Source organism: Zalophus californianus, chromosome 3 (assembly GCF_009762305.2).
Source record: "Zalophus californianus isolate mZalCal1 chromosome 3, mZalCal1.pri.v2, whole genome shotgun sequence".
NCBI lineage: Eukaryota > Metazoa > Chordata > Mammalia > Carnivora > Otariidae > Zalophus > Zalophus californianus.
In genome coordinates, this window is record NC_045597.1 from 159829888 (window position 1) to 159853740 (window position 23853).

The following is a 23853-nucleotide window of genomic DNA, read 5'->3' on the forward strand; positions in this document are numbered from 1 at the left end:
AGCATGGGGATTGGGCTAGAAAAATTACCTCATTTCCTCTCATCAACTCCTATTTGAATGCATCACATTACTCATGATGGTGCCTAAAGATACGTTGAGAATTCAAACTCATTTTACCTTAATTACTTAATATATATTAGACTGTTTATTTATGAGTCACAAATCACTGAGCTGAAAAAGACCTGAAAAACTCCTCTGAAGAGGCAGGGGAAAAAAACGTGTGTCCCTGGTTAAAGAATTAGACTTTAAGGGAAACAAAAATCATTAAAGGGTTTGCTATGGTCTGAATATTTGTATCCCCCAAAACTTGTATGTTGAAAACCTAATACTCAAGGTGATGGTATTAGGAAGTGGAGCCTTTGGGATGATTAGGTCATGAGGGTGGAGCCCTCATGAACGGGATTAGTGCCCTTATAAAAGGATACAGAGAAGTCCTCAGTCCATAACCTGGAAGGGGGCTTCACAGAACCCAACCACGCTGGCACTCCAATTTCAGATTTCCAGTCTCCAGAACTGTGTGGAACAAATTTCTGTTGTTTATAAGCTCCCCAGTCTATGGTACTTTTTTAAAGATGTATTTGTTTATTTTAGAAGGGGGGGCAGAGGGAGAGAGAATTTTTTAAGCAGACTGCGCCAAGCATGGAGCCAGACCCAGGGTTTGATCTCATGACCCCAGAGACCACAACCTGAGCCGAAACCAAGAGCTGGCCACTTAACCGACTGCGCCACTCAGGTGTCCCTGGGATTCTTTAACAGCAGTCTGAATGGACTAAGACAGGGTTGTGAGACCAGAATCTAAGATTAATTTTATTTGATAAATAAATCTGGCTCATGCTCAAGCAATGAGAATGATATACAAGCACTATAAAGTAATAAATTCCAGCACCTGTTGAGGGGGCCACACCTAAGTCTTCTGCAAATGGGCAGCAACAGGTGGGTTTGCAAGGCTATCTTGGTTCCTTGGTTACCTTCCCACTAATCTCCTTGACTTCCTCAGCCATCCTCCAACTGAGTGTGAAGATGTGCTGAGGACAACTTGGGCTTCAAGTAAACATAAGTCTATGCTCCCTAGCTTTCCCCCAAGATTATTAAAAACCTGGTATCAGTGATATGGTAATGATTTCTGTCATAATTTATTGCATCTAGAGCTAAAAGTAATTTTTTGTCATGATGACAAATCTTTTTAAGAATTTTCTTAATCTACGTAGTATAAGTAAGCTTTCTAAGATTAGATTATCTACATACTGGGCAATATAAATGTTTATTAATATGGTGCTTAAGTGCTTAAGTAGAGGGTTGTGTGTTTGTTGACTTTTAACATTTCAAGCACAAAAGTAGAGAAGAGTATGAGATCCCATGTACCTAGTTTCAACCACTATCAATGTAGTGAATTTGATTTTATCTATAACTCATCTATTACTCTTTCCCCCGACCTTAGCACTAAAAGTATGATTTTATTTTATTTTAATGTTTTTAAAGGATTTTATTTATTTATTTGAGAGAGGGAGAGTGAGCTGGGGGAGGGGCAGAGGGACAAGCAGACTCCCCACTGAGTGTGGAGCCTGACGCTGGGCTCAATCCCAGGACCCTGAGACCATGACCTGAGCCAAAGTCAGAACTCAACCGACTGAGCCACCCAAGTGCCCCATCAAAGTATGATTTTAAAGGAAAGCCCAGTTACCATATTTTACCCATAAATTTAAGAAGGGATTTTGATGTCAATAGATCACTAGTCTCTCCATGATTTACAACCACTTTGGAAAAGTTCAGTTTGCCCAAGTGGCCATTTGCTCTCAAGAATCCTTGATCCTAGCCACAGTTTTATTCTCTCAAACATCTTCAGTGTGTATACTTCCTACACCACTCCCTGTCAGTGGTATTACCTTCAGTTTACCCATGATTCTTAATGTTAATATGGCAATTTGATTTAAAAGGTACCTGGGCAAATCACTACTCATCCATTCATTTATTCCCTCGTTCATTCATTCATTATTTGTTGTTCTAGACACCCGAGGTACAGTGTTGAGCAAATTAGATAAAGAACTTGTTCTCCAAACTTATTTTCTAGAGTTTTGATAAAAAGGCAACCATTACGTGGAAGAGTACCTCTTTATATGAGCATTGATGTTCCTGATTCCACTTTATTTTCCCTCTGGGATAGTCTTCACACCCTCGCAGCAAGCCCATAAGGGATCACAAGTGTTGCGTATGTCGATTGCCAGCAGCGCTGTTCCCTCTGCTCCCACTGCCTGCCCTACAGATAGCTCCAGGAAGGTCTGGAAAAAACATGAATGGTCACATCTTCATCTCAAAATAAAGTATTAATAGGGAAAAAAAAAAAGTAACCTGTGTCTAAAATGCATGGCTTTGAGAATGAAATTTCTAAATAATTACATGACAGCATTCAGAAAATACGTATGTCTCTACATAAAACTATATAATTTAGTAACTATGATGTGTTATATTAAAATGAATGACTGTGCAAAATCAGTTCCCTTATATATCAATCTCTAATTTAAAAAACTGAAGTTTAGAGCTACAAAAGTTATTGTTTTTTGCAACACTGAATACTATCTAATTCAAATTCCTTTAAAAAGCCATCTGTAGTACTTTGAGTTTTTGATGTTCCAAAATTGCCTTTCTCTCTGGACAGGTACTTGATAGAGAATATTTAAGCACACAGAATATACCTGTCATTAAAAAAGAAAAAAGCAAAACAATAAGGAATCATAGAAGTTTTCTCCCTTTTTACATTTAAATTAATCTGGTTTTAGCTGTTTATTTTTCTTTCCAGTCAACAAAAATTAAATTGTAATACGCTATAGGGCACATTCTGTCATTGCTTCCTTGCAGATTGAGAATAGAAATGGTTTGTAATTTTAAGGATCGAAAAGATTTAATAACTGGATGAATTATATTTTAAAATTCCCATTAATTTATTTTCAAATGAGGAAAACCCACAACTTTGAGAACTGATTATTATGGGGGGGGAAGGCCTTGATTTGTAATTGTAGCCAAATATGAAAGCCTACATTTTGTAAGCATAAAGATTACATTCTCTTCAAAAGATTTGCAAATTCTCATAGACACATAACTTAGAGAATGAGAAGATTGTAATTTGAAAAATTACAGATTTCATTGTTTTTTTGATGTGTGAAACCTATAAACAAATATCAAGAGATTGTATTGCAAGACTGAAAATCCCTTGTTTAGTTTTGTAAGGGACATTGCCCTCTGTGGGTTATAACCCTGACTTAAAAGAAAAATGCAGAGTAATGCAAAAGACACTCTAATCACTGCATCTAATTACAAAGAAGAATAACACAGTAAAAAAATGTAAGTATCCTTGGGCTGGCGTGTGGTCTAGTGGTCAGAGCATGAGATTTCAAGTCGGTAGTCTAAATTCCTATTTTAAACACCACTTCTAAATTTCTCCATGACTTTGGGCATGACATGAACTTTATTTTTAAATACGAATTTGAGATTCATGCTTGATAATTATAAAGTAGTCTTTTAATCCTCTAGTAGAAGTATAAATCTAACACTATAAAAATTAACAGAGGGACAGGTGTTTTCTTGACTTCTTGCTGATAAAAAATTTGACAGAAAGTTCAGGTAAATACTAATAAATTCAGAAATGTTTTCTTTACCATTTGCGGGTAGCACTGCTATACCCATGTGTTATTTCAAAGTTGGTTCAGGGCATTATTGAACAATCAACTCACTGATATGGTGACTAATTCCGATAGCTTTCCTCTAAATTACTCCTTTGCTTTTGAGGAAATAGTAGTCCTTAATGGAGCCAACGCTGCTCTTTTTATACTAATTGTTATTGTCACTCTAAGGAACTTGTACTCCACCACGATGTGCCTGCTTTGTATTTTGTTTATGTGTAGTGTTTTTTAAGTGTTCCTCCAAGTGTAATAAGTACAGACAAATTACCATATAAGTTTTCTTTAAACTACTGCTAGATTTCTAGGGATGAATGTAGGTAAGTGATTCAAATTCTAACATACCTCTATAAATCAATTAGCACAGTAATTTTCACTGGGAATAATTAACATTTGAATTCAAGGAACATGATCTGACTTATAGGACTGTCCTTCCTTCCTTCCTTCCTTCCTCCCTCCCTCCCTCCCTTCCTCTCTCTCTTTCTTTTTCTTTCTTTCTTTCTTTCTTTCTTTCTTTCTTTCTTTCTTTCTTTCTTTCTTTCTTTCTTTCTTTCTTTCTTTCTTTCTTTCTTCCTTCCTTCCTTCCTTCCTTCCTTCCTTCCTTCCTTTCTTTCCTTTCTTTCCTTTCTTTCTTTCTTTCACTGAGTTTCAGTACTCTATGAATTTTCCTGAGTATGATAATATTCTTGTATGCTTTTTAGTCCTTAGTTTAGCTAAAGAGTATGCTTTATCATCGGGAGAATCTACCCAATCTAATTTGCTAAAATAGCCAGTATGCAAATTGGAAACAAGAAAAATCAGGAATATCATGGGGTATTAGTGCAGCACACAGTAAGGTTTTACAACATGTGGCCAAAATCTCAACCCCAACAAGAACCTTCAGTGTCTGATCCATTGCACATTTTCCAGGCAAAAGGTGGTTTTTAAAAAATGGCAATTTATCAAGATAATGCCTCATGAAAGGAAATGGAGACCATTATAAGGCAAAGTAAAACAGCTTAAGGACAAATCTTGTTTTATGTTTCCCTGATTAGAAATGCAGTGTCAGAATGCCTTGCTAAAGTACTTAGAGCACGATTATATGGTCCAAATCTCAGGTGAGAAATCACTGAGTTAAAGGATCAAATCCTGATAGGGTCAGTTTGGTCTTCTGGCATTATATAGTAGGAAAATTAGAATTGAGCTTTCATTAAATGTGTCCTCTGAGGCGGGGGATCTTCAAATGGAATCCTTGTGTGAGGGCCTGCAGTAGCTCTAATAGCTTCAGAGAATGTCTCTGGATTTTAACATTTATTTATGTTAAGTAATAAAGGGGGAAATCCAACTTACAAAGATCATGAAATTAAAGTTATCTAATTTTAAAAGCTTCAGATTTTATTTTTTTTAAAGATTTTATTTATTTATTTGAGAGAGAGAGAATGAGAGATAGAGAGCACGAGAGGGAAGAGGGTCAGAGGGAGAAGCAGACTACCTGCTGAGCAGGGAGCCCGACGTGGTCCTGGGACTCCAGGATCATGACCTGAGCCGAAGGCAGTCGCTTAACCAACTGAGCCACCCAGGCGCCCTAAAGTTATCTATTTTTTAAAACCTGAACATTTAGGAAAATATTAGTTTATATTTTAAATGCAGAAATTTAGTCCTGGATTAAGTCCACTGAAGTCTCAATTTCCTGTTTGGGCCTGTTTAATGCATCTTGCAATCAAAAACAATAACAGAAAAGAGAGTAATTTCTTAAAATTTGCTGCTTTATTTATAAAACACTAAATTTCCCCTTTTTAAATCAAACTATTTGATTCTTCATGTTCTCTATGGGTTTCCAAATACAACCGTACTTTACCTACCCACTCCCTAAATATACAATGGATATAGATTAAAAACAACACCTCCTACATATGTGATGCTGTCCTTCTGAGAAGGGCAAGGTGGAAAAAAAACTGTAAACCATGGGAATAAATTCTGCTATAGCAGAATTAGGTACAACGGGTCAACTTCTAAATAGGGAATGCAGGGTTTTCACTTCATTCTTCAGAAGACATTTCTCTAAGTATCAATTATAATGATAAACTGTAATTATTTGACTAGCTTAGTTGATAGTTGAACTTTCTCCAAGAGTTCATATTTCCTCCCATTAGCCCCAGTTTTATCCAGCATTACAACGTAATTCTTGCACTCCACTCCTAAATCTGCTAGAGTACTTTATATGGATATAGAACATTTGGCATGGTGCAATAGAGCCAGAAACCTGGTTGGAAACTTTGGGAAAACAGAGTTCCTCTGTTGTCTCAATATATTACTCATCCTATAAAATTCAAATTTTGTTTTTGACATAGCAAAGTTATCTCTAAAAGGTTACCATGGAATCAGAAATAAGTATTTTAACAGTGGATTTATGTCATTTTCAGCATGAGTTTAAATTTGAAATGTGCTACAAACAATTCTTGTTTGATTGCTAACCACAAAACAGAATTTTAATAGTTGTAACTGAGAGCCTATAAAAATGGCAACATATGCATTATTATTAAAATATTACATTCTCAGTGTTGATTTATGCTTTTGAAATAATACCAAATATAGCTTTGTTAACCTTTACAATCATTAATATTTATGCATAGAATTTTATAAAATCTAGAAAGCAGTTCAGGGGGTTAAGGACAGACATTCAGAATCAGGCTTTTCTAACCATCCTCAATATTCAGTTTCCAATTTGTGATTTAAGGTGGTAGCTCTGCCTCTAGCTATTGCATTCATAGTCTAGATAGCAGGAAGAAAAAGGGGGCATTTCCCACCCAAAACAATCACATGTGATCATGTGATCATGATTCTTTGACATAGTATATTCATAATTTTTTACTCTTCCGTCATCATAATTGATTATACATTTTCTATGTTAAAAGGTAATTTTCAGGAAAAGGTAAAATCATGACTCTCACACCAAAGCAATCTTAAGAACAAAGCTGAAGGCATCACACTTCCTGATTTCAAACTAAATTATAAAGCTATAGTAATCAAAACAATATGACATTGGCATAAAAACAGACACAAAGACTAATGGAACAGAATAGAGAGCCCAAAACTAAACCCATGCATACACACTCAACTAATTTATGACAAAGGAATCAAGAATATATAAGGGAGAAATAAATGGGCTCTTCAATAAATGTTATTAGGAAAACTGGACAGCCACGTGCAAAAGAATGAAACTGGACCACTATCTTAAATCATACACAAAAATCAACTCAAAATGGATTAAAGACTTGAACGTAAGACCTAAGCCATAAAACTAGAAGAAAACACAGGCAGTAAGCTCCCTGACATCAGTCTTAATGACAATTTTTTGGATTTGACACCAAAAGCAAAGGCAACATAAACAAAAAATAAACATGTGGGACTACATCAAACTGAAAAGCTTCTGCACAGAAAAAGAAACCACCAACAAAATGAAAAGACAGGGGGGCCTGAGTGGCTCAGTTGGTTAAGCCGTCTGTCTTCAGCTCAGGTCATGATCCCAGGGTCCTAGGATTGAGCCCCACATCGGGCTCCCTGCTCAGCGGGAGCCTGTTTCTCCTCCTTCCTGCTTGTGCTCTCTCTTGCTATCTCTGTCACTATCTGTCTCTCTCTCAAATAAAAAATAAGTAATTAAATAATTAAAAAACCAAAATGAAAAGACAACCTACTGAATGGGAGAAAATATTTGCAAATTATGTATCTTATAAGGGATCAATATTCAAAATATATAAAGAATGCATACAACTCAATAGAAAAAAACAAGCAATCCATTAAAAACATGGGCAGAGGATCTGAATAGACATTTTCCAAAGAAGACATGCAGATGGCCAACTGATGCATGAAAAAATACATCATCACAATGAGATGTCACTTCATACCTGTTAGAATGGCTATTATCAAAAAGATAGGACCGGGTGCCTGATTGGCTCAGTTGCTACTCTTCATCCTGAGTTTGTGAGTTCAAGCCCTACACTGGGTACAGAGATTACTTAAAAATAAAATCCATATATAAAAAAAGAAATAACAAGTTTGGATAAGGATGTGGAGATAAGGAAATGCTTTTGTACTGTTAGTGGGAATGTAAATTAATGCAGCCACGGTGGAAAACAGTATAGACGTTCCTCAGAAAATTAAAATTAGAACTACCATATAGGGGTGCCTGGGTGGCTCAGTTGGTTAAGGGACTGCCTTCGGCTCAGGTCATGATCCTGGAGTCCCGGGATTGAGTCCCACATTAGGCTCCCTGCTCAGCAAGGAGCCTGCTTCTCCCTCTGGCCCTCCCCCCCTCTCATGTGCTCTCTCTCTCTCTCTCTCTGTCTCATTCTCACTCTCTCAAAATAAATAAATAAATCTTAAAAAAATAAAATAAAATAAAATTAGAACTACCATATAATCCAGCAATTCCACTTCTGGGTAATTACCCGAAGGAAACAAAAACACTAACTTGAAAAGATATCTGCATCCCCATGTTCACTGCAACATTATTGACAGTAGTTGAGATATGGAAGCAACCTAAGTGTCTATTGTTGGATGGATAAAGAAAATGTGGTACATTTATATAATGGAATATTATTCAGCCATAAAAAAAAGAAGGAAATCCCTGGGATGCCTGGGTGGCTCAGTTGGTTAAGCATCTACCTTTGGCTCAGGTCATGATCCTGGGGTCCTGGGATCGAGCCCCGCATCGGGCTCCCTGCTCAGAGGGGTGCCTGCTTCTCCCTCTGCCTGCTGCAGCTCCCCCTGCTTGTGCTTTCTCTCTCTCTGACAAATAAATAAATACAATCTTTAAAAAAAAAAAAAGGAAATTCTGCCATTTGCAACAACATGAGTGGACCTTGAGGGCATTATGCTAAGTGAAACAAGTCAGACAGAAAAAGACAAATATCTCAGTTATATAAAAAGAAAAAATTGAAATCATAGATACAGGGAACAGATTGGTGGTTGCCAGAGATGGGGGCTTGGGGGTGAAATGGGTAAAAGTGGTTAAAAGGTACAAACTTCCAGTTATAAGATAAATAAGTCCTGAGGATATAATGTCCGGCATGGTAACTATAGTTAATAATACTGCATCGTGTATTTGAAAGTTGCTAAGACAGATTTCTCATTACATGAATAAAGTTGTGACTATGAGTGGTGATGGATGTTAACTAAATTTATTGTGGTGATCATTTCACAATATATACAAATATCAAATCATCGGGCACCTGGGTGGCTCAATCGTTAAGTGTCTGCCTTTGGCTCAGGTCATGATCCCGGGGTCCTGGGATCGAGACCCGCATCGGACTCCCTGCTCCGCGGGAAGCCTGCTTCTCCCTCTCCCACTCCCCTTGCTTGTGTTCCCTCTCTCACTATGTCTCTCTGTCAAATAAATAAATAAAATCTTAAAAAAAACCCAAATCATTATGTTGTACACCTGAAACTAATATAATGTTCATGTCAATCATATCAATAAAAAAGTAGACACATTTGAGTGAGTTTAATCAATTTATCTGTTTTATAGTTTGCAGTATACTATGAGATTATTATAATCCTATCTATATGGTAACATTATTATACCTGATAGCTATTTATGCTACATTTATTTTTTTAAAAGATTTTATTTATTTATTTGAGAGAGAGAGAGAGAGTGCATGAACTGGGGGCGTAAGGGCAGAGGGGGAGGGATAAGCAGACTCCCAGCTGAGCAGGGAGCCTGTGGGCCAATCCCAGGACCTGGGATCATGACCTGAGCCAAAGCAGACACTTAATGGACTGAGCCACCCAGGCACCCCCCCGATTTATGCTATAGTTAAAATATGTACCATGCCATGGTTCTTAAAATCCAGGGTGATGGAGTCAGACATGGACTCTGAGTTACCAGCTGAATGACCTTGACTCAAATCTCAGTTTCTCTACTATAAAATAGTTATAAGAAACCTATTTCAATGTATTTTTATGGAATTAAATCAACTAATAACATGTCTACGTAAAGATAGACCACAATACTGGATGCACAATATGTGAACAAAAAGGATTAGTTCCTTCACTACCTTAGGAAGCCGAGCTAGAGTAGAGCAGTGGCTTTTTTCCTCTCTCAATTTTTCCTTCCTTCCTTCCTTCCTTCCTTCCTTCCTTCCTTCCTTCCTTCCTTCCTTCCTTCCTTCCTTCCTTCCCTCCCTCCCTCCCTCCTCCCTCCCTCCTCTTTTACTTTACTATGCCTAAGAATGACTTTGGGGTTATTAAAAATGGAGCTTTCTGGGCCTTACCTCTTGAAGCTGAATCCTTGGGTTTAGAGCAGAAAAGCAAGGAGGATGACTTTTGATGTAGGGGGTCCCTAGATTCACCTTGAGGGAAGAAGTGGTGAAGGAGAGAGCGCACTGGCTGGCTGGCGGCAGGTGTGAGCACAGCGGCTCTCTGATCTAGTCTGCCTTTCTAACGACTTAACACATGGCTCAAGGCAAGAGAGTTCCCTTCCCACCCCTCCTTTGGCTGTCTGTAAATGAGAATTTAGAGATTGAGTCTATTGCTTTGGTCCCAGGAGAGACTTTTGTAAGATTCAAATAATATAATAACTTTTATAAGTTAATAACTTGTCAAGTTAATATTTGTGAAGTAATAACTTTTGTTAAGTTTTCAAATAATGGCCAAGGAAAAGGGAGTTAAATTTTAAAGAGGAATAAAACCAAGAGAAAATGTTTGGCAAAAGGCATAAAATTATGTTTGGAAGGAGGCAGGACAAAAATTGAAAAGGGACTGGAGACAAGCAAAACGAAGATGCAGCAAAAATAGGGGGCAGATTAGCAACCAAATACTCAATCTCGTGCGCTTATTTGGGGAACTGGGAAATTAATAGATACACACTCAGAAAAGGGAAGGAGTTCAAAGGAAAAGCAGCAAAAGGTACAGGCAGAAAAAGAATGAATACACAAGAGAAGAAAACTGAAGGTCAAATGCAAGAAAAGGAAGGCAAGGGGGTTCTGAAATTTGTCTCTTGCCTAATGATTACCTTAAAATCCACAAAAGAAAAGTCTGCTGAGGGAAAAGAACTAAGCAGAATTTCTGAAGGGACGAGCACAGAACTTAGAACCTAAAGGGCAATTTGTAGTGGGGAGATTTTTAAGTCAGCAAATACCCACACAAGGATTTCATTGAGGGAAATTCGATTATAAAGTCACTGGTTATGATTTAAGGCTCTTTCATTGACTTAGATGCCAGGATGAAAGACCAGCTTACAGGAATAGACCAATTTTGTTAAAAAATTTAAAAAATATTTGAGAAGGGAGAGAAGCTTCTGGCTGTTGATGCTATTAAAAGAGCATATGGCATTTCTAAACGAACATATTATTTATAACAAACTGATAGGAAGGGATCACATAAATGGTTAAAATCCTGAAAACTGTGAATGTGGAAAAAGAAACTACACAAGTGTAATAAAACATCTATAGCCAGGTAATTTGATTTATTAGTCTGTGCTTGTCCTCTATTTCCTTACATTTTTCTCTCTTTCCATTTCAAGCAGACAGCCATGCTTTGGATTCCCTTTGTCTGGGAAGCTTTGAAGCTATAGTTCCCTTTGCCAGGTTTAATTTATTTTTTTACTTTTTTTAAAGACTTTATTTATTCACTTGACACAGAGAGAGCGAGAGCGAGCGAGCGAGAGAGAGACAGAGAGCAAGAGAGAGAGAGAGAGACAGAGAGCAAGCACAAGCAGGGGGAGCGGCAGGCAGGGGAGAAGCGGCTTCCCGCTGAGCAAAGAGCCTGATGGAGGACTCAACCCCAGGACCCCGGGATCATGACCTGAGCCAAAGGCAGATGCTTAACGACTGAGCCACCCAGGCGCCCCTGCCAGGTTTAATTTAAAAGTAAAAGTTGCATATATTCAAACTCCTTCCATCTTTTGTAAAAGCTAAAGTTCATCCAAAATATGATGGTAGGAACCCCATTGCAGAGGGGAGAAAGGGCAACCAGGAAGAAAGGTACGAGCTGTGCCAGCTGAGATTTGAGATGTTCTACAGTGTTCCTATGGGTGAAAAGGACGGCAGTACTTAATAACTGGTGTGCTTTTAAATAGCTGTGAATTTATTCAAGTTGTAAATGTAAAACTAATTATTCTTAAGCTTTGAGACACAACTTGGAAATCTAATAAATTCACTTCATTGTGAATTTTTTAAAATTATGAAGTAGTTCATGCTTACAAAAGAAGGCATGTATATATATGTGCATATACACACATATATAAAATGATGCATATAAAATAACATATATGATTTAAAGAACAATGAAATAAACATCCATATAGCTACCACCCAGTTTAAGAAAAGGAACATTACCGGGGTGCCTGAGTGGCTCAGTTGGTTAAGCGGCTGCCTTCCGCTCAGGTCATGATCCCAGGGTCCTGGAATCGAGTCCCAAGTCAGGCTCCCTGCTCAGCGAGGAACCTGCTTCCCCCTCTCCCTCCATCTTCCGGCTTGTTCTCTCACTCTCTCTCTGTCAAATAAATAAATAAAATATTAAAAAAAAAAAAGAAAAGGAACATTACCTTTGAAGCCCTCCCAGCCTCTCTTATCATCCTTATCACCTCTTCCAGAAATAACTACCTATTTTAATTTTGTGTTTATAATTCCTTTGCTTTCCATAATTATAGTTTTATCTACAAATGGGTGTGTATATTCCTAAATCATATTTAGTTTGATACATCTTTGAATTTATATGATATCATACTTTATATTTGTCTGTAATTTGCTTTACTAACATAACATTTTTTTTTATTATGTTATGTCAGTCACCATACAGTACATCATTAGTTTTTGATGTAGTGATCCACGATTCATTATTTGCGTGTAACACCCAGTGCTCATTACAACACGTGCCCTCCTTAATACCCACCCCCCACCCCCTCCCCTCTGAAACCCTCAGATTGTTTCCCGGGGTCCATAGTCTCTCGTGGTTCGTCTCCCCCTCTGATTTCCCCCCTTCAGGTTTCCCTCCCTTCCCCTAATGTCCTCTGTGCTATTCCTACGTTCTACAGATGAGTGAAAGCATATTAGTCACATAACATTTCTGACAATCACCTAAGTTACTGCATCTGGTTATAGTTCACTCATTTTTCACTGTCATATACTATTCCATAATTTGAATAAACAACAATTTATATACCCATCCTTCTGTCAATGGAAATTTTGGTTGTTTTCAGTTTTTGTTTTGTATTATTATTATTAAGAGAGAGAGCATATGTGTGAGCAGGGGGAGGGGCAAAGAGAGAAGGAGAGAGAGACTCTCAAGCAGGCTCCACACCCAGCTGGGAGCCCACTGTGGGGCTCCATCTCACGACCCTGAGATCATGACCTGAGCCAAAATCAGGGACACTTAACCTATGAGCCATCCAGGTGCCCTGCTATGAACATTCTTAAACACATCTCTTAGTGAATACATGTAAGAATCTTTCTTGGATAAATAACTAGGAATAGAATCACTAGATTGTAAGGTACACCAAATTGTGTTCCAAACGATTCCATCACTTTACATTCCCTTAAACAAAGTGGTCTTCATCCTCCCCAGACTTTTGGTATAGTCAGACTTTTTAATCATCACCAGTATACTGGGAAGTGAAAATCCTTTATAAATCGGGCGCCTGGGTGGCTCAGTTGGTTAAGCAACTGCCTTCGGCTCAGGTCATGGTCCTGGAGTCCCAGGATAGAGTCCCACATCAGGCTCCCCGCTCAGTGGGGAGTCTGCTTCTCCCTCTGACCCTCCTCCCTCTCATGCTCTCTGTTTCTCATTCTCTCTCTCGCAAATAAATAAAAAAAAAAAAAAATCTTGAAAAACAATCCTTTATAAATCACTTTCATTTATTCTTTGATGAATGTTCAATTAATAAGTTCAACAGATGAAAATTCCTTAAAAACTTACACACACTTACACACACAAAAATAAACCTTTTAAACTATATTGACAAATTTAAGATATCTGATTATCTGAGCCATTTTACATGACTGACAAGGCAAACTAACAATTCAATAGGTGAGGTCTATGGAGCGCCTGGGTGGCTCAGTTGTTAAGCGTCTGCCTTCGGCTCAGGTCATGATCCCAGGGTCTGGGATCGGCCCTGCCTCGGGCTCCCTGCTCCGCAGGAAGCCCGCTTCTCCCTCTCCCACTCCCCCTGCTTGTGTTCCCTCTCTTGCTGTCTCTCCCTCTGTCAAATAAATAAAATCTTAAAAAAAGTAAAAAAGAAACAAGCAAGGTCTAATATTCATAGCTATTATAAGTCTAGTGAATCAAACTCATACATGTGTCAAATCAGGGCTCTCTTAAACATTCAAGCACTATTTACAAATTCACCAGTTCTTTTATACATTTCAAATTAAAACCTTAAGTCTAACATCAAATTACCTTAACTTTTCTGATTGAAATTGCAAGGTAATATATCAAATTCTCTTTATCTTGTCAAATACAATAACAAATACAACAGCAATAATTACAAAGTTCATTCCTAATTCATTATTACTAAAAGTTTGATTTATTTCATCATTACAATTGACTTACCTAACTCTAGGACATAATTTACAATCATAGGCAGGCTAGATCAGAGATTCTAAACTGCTATATGGATCCCTGGTAGAGATTTGGGACCACAGTCAAGATTAGATGTGACTTCCAGGATCATTCTACCAAAGTTATAAGTTAATTCATGGAGTCCTTATTGGGACTTCTGCTTGCTCTATTGATGGTCAAGTTATCTACTGCTGCTTAAAAATTCCCCCCAAACTTAGTGGCTTAAAACAACTATAATTTTATTATATTGGACGATTTTTATAATCATAAATTCAAGTAAGGATTGGCTAGGAGACTTGTCTGCTCCATATAGCTTTGACCAGGCAGCCATTTGGTGGTAATCAGCTGATTGTTGAACGGAGCTGGAGAGTCAAAGACAGTGTAACTCACTCATTTTGTCTTAATGTGGATGTCTAGAAGGCTAGGCTTAGGTGAACCTTTTCCCATGTAGTTTCTCCTGCAGAGTAACCAAACTTTCTACATGGCTGTTCAGGAGGCCCAGACAGAAAGAAGCCCTTGAGCTTTTAATGACTTAGCCTCAGAAGTTCTAGAAGGTCACTTCTACCATATCCCATTGATTAAGGAAGTCACTAAGTCCACTGATTCAAGGAGTGAGCAGTTCAATTCCACCTCTCAAAGAGAGAAATGTCCAAGAATTTGCAGCCATCTTCAATCCACCATGGGTGAGTTCCGCTTGCTATATCAACCAACGACCCTGTCTAACTCACACTATCCTCTGGAATTTAGTTTCCCCAAAAATCATGTGCGGCTAGATATCTTTTTGAGTTTCACAGTTTCCTAATTTTTGCTGTAAACATTTTTAAAAACTTAATCACCTGAACTGGGAAAATAGGATTCTGAACTTCCTACCCAGGTTGCAGTTAATCTCTTAGTAAATGATGACTTAATTTAATTTCATACTCCATCACTACCCCCAATCTGGCTTGTACTGATTTATTTAAATTTTGCTTTTTATCGGCCTCTCCAGTCACTATTTTTTTAAGCCAATTTAAATTTTACTCTGAGCCTCAAATTAATAAATCTGGAGAGTAATTCATTCTCAATCATTATTGGGCCCCCAAAATTTCTCCCCCCAGAATTGTACAAAAACTACTACCACAGAGACCCAGAAAACTAGATTTAAGTTATTGGCTCATTCTGTTTACTACTGAAATAACCACTGCCCAGCCCATGACCCATCCTTTAGATCCAGCAACTCTGCTGCCTGTTTGGGGAATAGGAGTCTTTTGCTGGTTAGTAGTTCCTGTGCCTCCAGTCCTGGCTCCCTGTATGTCTGCTGATGTCCTATCATATACATGGCACTGACACTCTGGGATCTGGCAACCTCTGACCTTTCCAAATAAAGGATGTAATACAATGATTTTTAAATTGTGACGAGAGGCTGATAAAAAGCAAAATTTAAATAAATCAGTATAAGCCAGATTGGGGGTAGTGATGGAGTATGAAATTAAATTAAATTAATTAAATTAATAAAATAAAATAAAATTTTATTTTATTAAATAAAATAAAAAGAAGAGCAGGGGGAAAAAAAAAAGTGAACCAGGTAGAGAAAGGTCAAAAGCAGGAAGGTACCAAGAATTGGGTTGTTCTAGGAAATCAAAGACCTGTATGGCTGAAACACCATGGGCAAAAGAGAAAACAGAAATGAGCTCCCTCATACTGAACGCGCTCACCCAGCACAGCGCAGCGCTGGGCCAGACGAGGCCTCTTCCATCTTTGTATGGGGCAGAGCCTGCCTGTAGAGGGGCGCAGGGGAACATGGGCTCTTTGTAGGCAGGAGACGAGGGAAGAGTTGAGCTGAGCATGTCCCATATATTCTTCACACATTTTCCAATCAGACAAGTTTCTCTACCTCTCCAGGCACAGTGAATAAAGAAGCAAAGATAGGTATTATCAAAGGAGCCATCATAATAATCGCCCACAGAATTTAAGCCAGATAAAAAGGTAGAGGGAAGAGGGGCTTGAATGATAATGAAAATGGGTGGGGTCAGGGTACTGGGAGTCTCAACTGAATTGACACCTTGTGGCTGTGGGAGTTCTACAGAAAGAGTGGAAAGGATAAAAGGAGAATGGCCCAAAGCCAGATAGATATCTGCAGCCCAGATTTCAGTAGTACCAAACTTTGGTTCTGACAGATTTGAGAAATGGCGGGGTTGTGCAGCTGCAATAGAATGGAGGAACGGGTGTTGGAGGTGAGAAGATCCAGGAATGGGGAAAGCAGGTGGAGAACAAATTACCCACATAAATGACACAGTTCTAAAGATGACATAGAAGAAGGTGAAGAGAGAGACCGAACCAAAAGCTAAAGTCTTCAGTGGTTGAGATGGGAAGGAGGACATTAAATACTGGTGATGAGGGGAAGAAGTGGGGATGAGTTTTGCAGAAAGAGAAGAAGGGCGTGAAGCGGTTAGAAAGAAGCTATAGATGCAAAGCCACCTACTCTACCTCTTAGCCTCGAGGTGCTTTGGGTGTGACAGAAAAAAAAAAACCAACAACAACCCAGCTTCCACATGGGTGGGCTGCAAGAACAGCAAGGACATCAGAGCTGAGGCAGCTTTCAGTTAATGCAAGGAACCATTCAAACAAGAGGTTGAGGCTTTGCTGATCACACAGTAAGACATGCTGGAGGGCCTTTCAAAGATCACAGTGAAAGGATTTGGGAATTAAGGAAGGGGTGAGCAAGGCATCATTCACCTTGTACCCTATGTTCTATTCGTACAGAATACAATATAAATTGTACTCCCAGAGTTTTGCATCCTGAGGGCCCTGGAGATAGTAACTGGAGCAATATGAGGGTGGGCATTTGGGGGAAGCTTGGCTCAAATAGAGATAAACAGAGGTAAATAGGGATGTGAGACATAATAGAACTATTTTTTGTAGTCTACCTTCCCCCCCCCCACCAAAGATTCTATTTATTTATTTGGGACACAGAGAGAAAGACAGAAAGAGCATGAGTTGGGGGGTTGCAGAAAGAGAAGCAAAAGCAGACTCTCAGCTAGGCAGAGAGTCCGACTCAGGGCTCGATCCCAAGACCCCAGGATCATGACCTGAGCTGAAGGCAGACACTTAACTAACTGAGCCACCTAGGTGCCCCGAGTATATTTAGGTTTTAATTATTCATCCACAATATCACCACCTTGACTCTGCTGCTCCTTGTAGATACTTTATTGTTTTCTGTCAGATTTTCCCACTAACATGAGTTGCAAAAGCATTTCTTTATTTTTCTGCTAGTCCAGCTGCAGCTGTCAAGACTGCACATACAACAAAAACAAAAAAATACAATCCTAAGGAAGAAAGGAAGTATTTTCCCAATATTTCGTAATTTGGCAAGGTTAATGTGCGAAAGAGAAGCCAAATTTTAGAAATAACTACTTGTTTCGGCCGATTTAACATTTTAAATAAAGGCCACTTTCTTTGTCAGGCTGTGACCTGTAGGTGGTGTCTTTGTTCCTCCAGGCACATATATTAAGTCTAGAAGGATAGAGAGTTCCAATCACTTTGCAAATTTGATGAGAGGTGTATACACCGCCCCCCAAAAGAAAAATAAACGCACATTGTCATTTTTTGCTTTACTGTCAGAGGTTCACAGATCTTCTGAAGCCCAACCGTGGACCACGTTTTGAAATTCCACTTTAAAATAGCAGTTATTAGAGATGGTTTAAAGGTTTCCTTTTTGGGGGCACCTGGGTGGCCCAGTCGTTAAGCGTCTGCCTTTGGCTCAGGTCATGATCTCACGGTCCTGGGATCGAGCCCCACATCAGGCTCCCTGCTCAGCAGGAAGCCTGCTTCTCCCTCTCCCGCTCCCCCTGCTTGTGTTCCCTCTCTCGCTGTGTCTCTGTCAAATAAATAAATAAAATCTTTAAAAAAAAAAAGGTTTCTTTTTTTGATCTTCATTTTCTAACTTTCCTAAAATTGAAAATGGGTTATTTGTGTTAAAATAAATGTTTTCTAAAAAAAACACCCTGTGCTACAGGTAACTTAAAAGATCTTGCAAAATAAATTCATTATACAGTGAACTTGTCCAAGACTGACAAGACTTTGAGTTCGAAGTGGCTGCCATAGGAGGTACTCAGTTTTCCCATCTGTAAAATGGAGTAATTAATATTAATCAGTCATTATGTTGCATAGATTAATACTTGCAAAATCCTAATGATTGTGATTTTTTCTAAGCTCCCTCTGGGTCATCTGTTATTTAGGTTGTCCTTTTCTTCTCTAGACTGAAGCAGATATAATGCCACAGCTGCTTCTTCAGCTACTCTGTTCTGTTGTTGTTGCTTTTTTTTTTTTTTTTTTGGTGAAGGAACACCTGCTTAGAATGTACCTAAGGAGTTATTTCTTTGTTTTTTGATAATTAAAGCACTGCTATGGTGATGGCTGACATCTGGATTCACTTTTAAAGACTTCACTGTATTTTTCTGGCTCCTGGGAGATTCATGAACTATAATGCATTAGATGGAAATGTGGTGATGTGCTTCCTTTTGCAACAGCAATTTTACTCTTGCTTTGTTATTTCCCCACTGCAATGAGTGAGAGCTGCCACTCTTGTTACTGCTGCTAAGAGATTAAGGGAACTAAGTTGAGCTCCAGAAATTTAATATGCCATATAATGCCTGATTTATTTTGATTCTGGCTTTGACTTGAATTGATAAACTCACTTGGGACTGCTCTGCAGAATCAACACCCAGGGATTAATTTTTTTTTATAAACTGGTTCTGAAATAATTTCCTTTTGGGGGAGGGAGCATGAAAATCTAGTTCTCTTACCTATTTCCAATAGTAACAAGGAAAGTAAAATTTGGCAAAAGTATTCTAATGTTATGATTTCCCCAAAAGTTATATTCCTCCATCTCCACTCAATTATAGCTCATGAAATTTTTCTAAGATCTGCTTTCCAGAACTATGTACTTTGTTTAAGGCGATTATAAATTACACCATTGGGCGCCTGAGTGGCTCAGATGGTTAAGCGTCTGCCTTCGGCTCAGGTCATGATCCCAGGGTCCTGGGATCGAGTCCCACATCGGGCTCCCTGCTCCTTGGGAGCCTGCTTCTCCCTCTGCTTCTCTCTCTCTCTCTCTCTGTCTCTCATGAATAAATAAATAAAATCTTTAAAAAAAAAAAAAAATAAAAAAAAAAAAAAAAAAAAAAAAAAAAATAAATTACACCATTAACTGTCTCTACCTTGACATTCTTCTTGGCTGGTCCCTCACAGGTAGTCACACCAATGAAGACATGTAGATCGGTCGGGGCTCCCATTTGCAGAGGACATAAGCCAATTCTGGCTGAATGAGCAGAAAAGAAGTTTAAGAGGAGATGGAAAGACTCAGAGAACCGCTGCGAGGCCGGAGGGGACCGGGAGCAACGCTAACAACCCCCCCGGGGAGAGGGGCCCTACAAGGTCACGCCCACTACTAACTGCCGCCCTCACAAACACTAAAGGCTACCGTTGCCAGTTCCACTGCCCAGCCAGGCCGCTTCTGCGCTCTCAATTTAACCTTGCAAGCACTCCCCCTACCAAATGTCGGATGCCAATTTTTCCTTCCTCAAGCTCATCATTTCCAAAGTCTTACGCAGGTGGGCTGAATGTGGAAGGCCAAGTCCTATGTCTGCCCCCTAGCTGGGAGAGTCTGGAAATCTCGTTTTCAGAGCTCACCTGGGGGAAGCAGTTCCCAAACGTACATTAAGACTGGGAAATCCCTAAACGTAGCAAGTATATTCAAAACAACCTGGGCAGCCAGAAAATTTGAAAATGTTTTCTACGGGAGAGAATTAATATATTGAGGATATATGCTAAGGGCCGGGTGCTTTAAATAGATTACATTGTTTAATCTTCAACGAAGTAGATATTTTAACCCTCTTTTATTTTTTACTTTTTTAAAAGATTTTATTTATTATGTCAGAGAGAGAGAGAGAGCACAAGCAGGGGGACTTCAATCGAATCCTGCTGAGCAAGGAGCCCCATGCAGGACTCGATTCCAGGACCCTGAGATCATGACCTGAGCGGAAGGCAGACGCTTAACCGACTGAGCTACCCAGGTATCCCTTTAACCCTATTTTAATGATGGGAACACTGAGGCTCAGAGAAGTTATTATTAGCTCGAGGTCATTTTGTTGGCAAAATGGAGAACATAGATTCATGTCTAGGATTTTTCCTTCAGAACTTTTCTTGTCTTACAACATACCTCTAATTTCCATTTCCCAACTGCTGACTCATATAACAGCAGTGGGCCAAGCAGTGGGGCAGAAGGGAGCCTGGAGCTCTAGGAGCTGGCAAGGAGGGGTGCATTAATTGCAAGAAAATTTAAAGACAATAATAAAACAGACTAAAAATAGGTCTACTTTACTATTATTATTATTATTGAAGATTTTATTTATTTACTTGAGAGAGAGCGAGAGAGCAAGAAGAGAGTGAGAGAGAGGGAGAGGGAGAAGCAGACTCCCCACTGAGCAGGGAGCCCAATGTGGGACTTGATCCTGGGATCATGACCTGAGCCAGAGGCAGACACTTAACCGACTGAGCCACCCAGGCACCCTACTTTATTATTTTTTTTTAAGATTTTATTTATTTATTCATGAGAGACAGAGGGGGGGAGAGAGAGAGAGAGAGAGAGAGAGAGAAGCAGAGGGACAAGCAGGCTCCCAAGGAGCAGGGAGCCCGATGCAGGACTCGATCCCAGGACCTCGGGATCATGACCTGAGCCGAAGGCAGATGCTTAACCATCTGAGCTACCCAGGCGCCCCCACCCTACTTTATTATTATCATCATATAACAGCAAGTCCAAAAAATGTCAGCAATAAAATATTCCTTCTTGCTGAGGTGAACTGTTCCCTACTCCTTGGTACACCAGTATATATAAGAAGCCCCCAACTTAATTTCCAAGGTCTAAAAAAAGAAGGTTGTTTAGAAATTGTCATTGAAGTGCCTTAAACAGCTATATCTTCCTAGAATAGGTCATAAAGAAAAAAAATAGACCATTTAACACATGGTGTACCTGAGTACCTATCTTTTAATGTTATTTCTAAGAAAAAATGAGTTCTAATTTTCATTTTAGAAGTACATCTCTCCTCCCTTACTCCCTCCCACCAAGAAAGAAGTACATCTCTCTCAAGTTTGGCAGTGTGAGCAGAGGTTCTTTTACCTTCTAGTAGCACCAGAAGCTCTGATAATAAGGCAGAGCCTCCTTGGAGAGCCCCTTTGGTAGCTGTCTTGGCAAGGTGGTTTCTTGGTGGTAAGAAAGGAAGGAGATGCATCCCAGTAATTTATACGGTGGAATTGGAAGAAGTACCTCTTGAAGTTGGCACGAGGAAGACATTGTTTAAATGAATCCCCAGGTACAGAGAATTTGAGATCTTAAAGAATTAACTTTACCCCATCACCAAGCCTTATAAATTCTGACTCTTAAGTATTGCTCAAATAAGTTCTCTCTTCACCTTGGCCTATTCGGTTGCTAATATTATTTGATCTAGACTACTGCAGCATTCTGCTAGCTGCTCTTCCTTCCTGTCATTAGTCTCAGCTCATTCCAATCTATTATACACATAACTGTCAGAGCGATCCATGTAAGCATGAGTGAGATCACAAAATTTCCTTGCTTAAAACCTTTCCATGACTTCCATGTCCTTCAGGAGATGCCACGCAAACTCCTTTGCAAGACTCAGAAATGTATTTAAGATAGAGCCCTTCCTGGCTTGTTTGGCTTCATCCTTTGTCATTCTTTAACTCAAACACTGTAGTATAGCTAATCCGCACTGCCTGCACTCTAAGTATGATGCTGTCTTAGGCCTCCTGCTTTGGCATATGTTGTTCATTCAGCCCCCTACCTCCTCCTATTCGTTGACCTCTGATAAGTCTTCTCTCTCTTTTCCAGATTCCAACTACATTAAGTACTCCATACTCTGTGCTCCATCCCGCAGTACTGGAGGTTTACTTTTATATAAGAATGTAAATTATAGAAAAATAATTGCATTCTGATCTGGCTTCTCCTACTAGACTCTACCTTTTTTTTTTTAAAGCAGTGGCTATGTCTTTTATCTTTGCCACCCCCCTGTTTAGTGAAGTTTTTGGTACAGATATTATATACTCAAAAAAATTTTTAAAAAATACATGCCAGCTACCCAGTATGCAAGCTGTCAAGGTGGTGGCAGTCTAGTAGTTAGGACAGGTCAAATTCATATAACTAAAACACAAGGCAGATGTGCCACAACCGAGGTTTAAATGAAATGCTTTGGTTACTTTAAGGAGAGAGCTCCCAGTTCTGGTTTTGGGGTGAGGTGGGGGTACAGAATTGAGAAGGATCAGGGGAGGAGATAGCATTTGAGATGGACTCTGACAAGAGAAATTTTAATACTTGGAGCTGCAGCAAGTATAAGGAATAGATTAGGTCACATACTGATATAGTAAAGCAGAGGGTATAACACAAGATCATAGAGTAGTCCCACTGAGCGTGTAAGAGAATATGGGAAAAAAGCTGGAGAAGTAGTTTAGGCTTTAAATGCTGGCTAAGGAGTTAGTTTTTAATTTAGAAGGCAACCGTAGTGTAATTAAAGGCAGTAATTAGCAGAAGAAAACTATTAGAGCAACTGTAATAGTCTGATGAGGAGTTACAAGGTCATCTTTGACAGGTAGTATAGTAGAGACAAGCAGAAAGACCTGGGTCACTTATTGGTGACATGATCTTGAATGTGTTATTTAAATTCACAAACCCCAAATTTCCTCATTTATTTCAAAAGAATGTTGTGATTAAATTTATGTAAAGAGATTAGCATAGTGCTTGGCATGTATCAAGTGCTTGAATTAATCAGTGATAGTTCAGCTGCAACTGATAAAAATTGAACTCAAATCAGCACAAGCAAATAAGGGAAATTATTAAAAGGCTACTGACAAGATCAATGGAACAGAATAGAGAGCTCAGAAACAGAACCACACGTAGATAATCAAATGATCTTTGACAAAGGAGCAAAGGCAATACAATGGAGCAAAGATAGTCTTTTCAACAAAAGGTGCTGGAACAAGTGTACATCCATATGCAAAAAAAAAGAAATGTAGACATAGATTTTATACCCTACACAAAAATTAACTCAAAATGTAGCATAGACCTAAAAGTAAAATGCAAAACTAAAAAACTTCTAGAAGATAACATATGAGAAAGTCTAGGTGGCCTTGGGTTTGGTGATGACTTTGTAGATCCAAAGCTCAATCCATGAAAGAAAAAATTGAAAAGTGGGATGTCATAAAATATTAGAAATTTCTGCTTTGTGAAAAACATTGTTAAGAGAATGAAAAGACAACCCACAGGCTGGGAGAAAATCTTTGCAAAACACTTATCTGGTAAAGGACTGGTATCTGAAATCTGTATAGAACTCTTAAAACTCAGCAATAAGAAACGAAACAGTCTAATTGAAAAAGGAAAAAGATTTGAGCAGACACCTCACCAGAAATGATATAGAGATGACAAATAAACATATGAAAAGATACTCAACATCACATGTCATCAGAAAATTACAGAACAATGAGATACCAGTGCGCATCTCTTAGAATGGCTGAAAGCCAAAACACTGACAACACCAAGTGCTGACAAGGATATGGGGCAGTAAGAGCTCTCATTCGTTGCTAGTGGGAATGCAAAATG

General features: G+C 38.9%; 1 long non-coding RNA gene across 1 annotated transcript; it reads right to left on the bottom strand.

Annotated features, from left to right (window-relative positions):
• Window positions 1–433: 433 nt before the first annotated feature.
• LOC113919268 lies at window positions 434–19537 on the bottom strand. Its single transcript, XR_003518924.1, has 3 exons — window positions 19406–19537; window positions 2107–2276; window positions 434–513 (listed from the first exon to the last, which is right to left on the bottom strand). It is a non-coding gene; the product is annotated as an uncharacterized LOC113919268 (long non-coding RNA).
• Window positions 19538–23853: the final 4316 nt, after the last annotated feature.